Source organism: Rattus norvegicus, chromosome 4, assembly GCF_021556685.1.
Source record: "Rattus norvegicus strain SHRSP/BbbUtx chromosome 4, alternate assembly SHRSP_T2T, whole genome shotgun sequence".
In the NCBI taxonomy this organism is placed as follows: Eukaryota; Metazoa; Chordata; class Mammalia; order Rodentia; family Muridae; genus Rattus; species Rattus norvegicus.
Genome location: NC_141537.1, coordinates 10272664 through 10275598, shown reverse-complemented (window position 1 = coordinate 10275598; position 2935 = coordinate 10272664). Strand labels below are relative to the sequence as shown.

At 37.0% G+C, this 2935-nt stretch overlaps 1 pseudogene; it reads left to right on the top strand.

The window, feature by feature from the left end:
- The first annotated feature begins 606 nt into the window (after nucleotides 1-606).
- On the top strand, nucleotides 607-839 carry LOC108350851 (protein transport protein Sec61 subunit gamma pseudogene; annotated as a pseudogene).
- Nucleotides 840-2935: the final 2096 nt, after the last annotated feature.

Below are 2935 nucleotides of genomic sequence, written 5' to 3'. Positions count from 1 at the left end.
GGTTTGCTGTATATTGCTTTTACTATGTTTAGGTATGGGCCTTGAATTCCTGATCTTTCCAGGACTTTTATCATGAAAGGGTGTTGAATTTTGTCGAATGCTTTCTCAGCCTCTAATGAGATGATTATGTGTTTGTTTACATAGTGGATTATGTTGATGGATTTCCGAATATTAAACCATCCCTGCATTCCTGGGATGAAGCCTACTTGATCATGATAGATGATTGTTTTGATATGTTCTTGGATTCGGTTTGTGAGGATTTTTTTTTTTTTTTTTTGGTTCTTTTTTTCGGAGCTGGGGACCGAACCCAGGGCCTTGCGCTTCCTAGGTAAGCGCTCTACCACTGAGCTAAATCCCCAGCCCCGGTTTTTGAGGATTTTATTGAATATTTTTGTGTCGATATTCATAAGGGAAATTGGTCTAAAGTTCTCTTTCTTTGTTGGGTCTTTGTGTGGTTTAAGTATAAGAGTAATTGTAGCTTCATAGAAGGACTCGGATAGTGTTCCTTCTTTTTCTATTTTATGGAATAGTTTGGACAGTATTCGTATTAGGTCTTCTATGAAGGTCTTATAGACATCTCCACTAAGCCTGAGCTACATGTTTCTACCCTCTCAAACCGCCATCCCACAAACATGGATCAGGTAATGCAGTTTGTCGAGCCAAGTCAGTAGTTTGTAAAAGACTCGATTCGGCTGGTTAAAAGATGCACCAAGTCTGATAGAAAAGAATTCCAGAAGATTTCCATGGCCACAGCGATTGGATTCGCTATCATGGGGTTCATCAGCTTCTTTGTGAAACTGACCCACAATCCTATTAATAACATTATTGTGGGTGGCTGAGTCCTTCCTTACTGTGGGACTGGTGAACCAATGAGGGGGTGACAAGCTCATGAGTAAAAAGTTACCTGGAAAAAAAATCTCCACTAAAACCATCTGGTCCTGGACTGTTTTTGGTTGGGAGAATTTTAATAACTGCTTCTATTTCTTTAGGAGTTATAGAACTGTTTAGATGGTTTATCTGATCCTGATTTAACTTTGGTAATTGGTATCTGTCTAGAAAATTGTCCATTTCATTCAGATTTTACAGTTTTGTGAATATAGGCTTTTGTAGTAGGCTCTGATGATTTTTTTGGATTTCCTCAGATTTTGTTATTATGTGTTCCTTTTCATTTCTGATTTTATTAATTTGGATACACTATCTGTGCCCTCTGGTTAGTCTGACTAAGGGTTTATTTATCTTGTTGATTTTCTCAAAGAACCAGCTTTTTGTTTCTACTTGGTTGATTTCAACCCCGAGTTTGATTATTTCCTGCCATGTACTCCTCCTGGGTGTATTTTCTCTTTTTTGTTCTTGAACTTTTAGGTGTGCTGTCAAGCTGCTAGTGTATGCTCTCTTCTGTTTCTTTTTGGAGGCACTCAGAGCTATGAGTTTTCCTCTTAGCACAGCTTTCATTGTGTCCATAAGTTTGGGTATGTTGTGCCTTCATTTTCATTAAATTTTAAAGTCTTTAATTTCTTTTTTTACTTCTTCCTTGACCAAGTTATCATTGAGTAAAGCATTGTTCAGCTTCCATGTGTATGTGGGCTTTCTGTTGTTTTTGTTGTTATTGAAGACCAGCCTTATTCTGTGGTGGTATGATAGGATGAATGGGATTATTTTAACCTTCTTATATCTGTTGAGGCCTAGTTTGTGACCAACTATATGGTCAATTTGGAGAAGGTACCATGAGGAGCTGAGAAGAAGGTATATTCTTTTGTTTTAGGATGAAATGTTCTATAAATTTCTGTTAAATCCATTTGCTTCATAACTTCTGTTAGTTTCCATATGTCTCTGTTTAGTTTCTGTTTTCATGATCTGTCCATTGATGAGAGTAGGGTGTTAAAGTCTCCCACTAATCATTGTGTGAGGTGCAATGTATGCTTTGAGGTTTAGTAAGGTTTCTTTTATTAATGTAGCTGCCCTTGCATTTGGAGCATAGATATTCAGGATTGAGAGTTCATCTTGGTGGATTTTTCTGTTGATGAATATGAAGTTTCCTTCCTTATTTTTTTGGTGACTTTTGGTTGAAAATAGATTTTATTCAATATTAGAATGGCTATTCCAGCTTGCCTCTTCTGACCATTTGCTTGGAAAGATGTTTTCTAGCCTTTTACTCTGAGGTAGTGTCTGTCTTTGTCTCTGAGGTGTGTTTCCTGTAGGCAGCAAAATTCTGGGTCCTCATTGCGTATCCAGTTTGTTAATCTGTGTCTTTTTATTGGGGGAGTTGAGTCCATTGATGTTGAGAGATATTAAGGAATAGTGATTGTTGCTTCCTGTTATTTTCATATTTGGATGTGAGATTATGTTTGTGTGCTTGTCTTCTCTTTGTTTTGTTGCAAAATGATTAGTTTCTTGCTTTTTCTAGGGTGTAGCTTGCCTCCTTGTGTTGGGCTTTACCATTTATTATCCTTTGTAGGGCTGGATTTATAGAAAGATATTGTGTAAATTTGGTTTTGTCATGGAATATCTTGGTTTCTTCATCTATGTTAATTGAGAGTTTTGCAGGATACAGTAACCTGGGCTGGCATTTGTGTTCTCTTAAGGTCTGTATGACATCTGTCCAGGATCTTCTGGCTTTCATAGTCTCTGGTGAGAAGTCTGGTATAATTCTGATAGGTCTGCCTTTATATGTCACTTGACCTTTTTTCCCTTACTGCTTTTAATATTTTTTCTTTGTTTTGTGCATTTGGTGTTTTGAGTAGTATGGGACAGGAGGAGTTTCTTTTCTGGTCCAATCTATTTGGAGTTCTGTAGGCTTCTTGTATGTTTATGGGCATCTCTTACTTTAGGTTAGGGAAGTTTTCTTCTATGATTTTGTTGAATATATTTACTGATCCTTTAAGTTGGGAGTCTTCACTCTCTTCTATACCTATTATCCTTAGGTTTGATCTTCTCA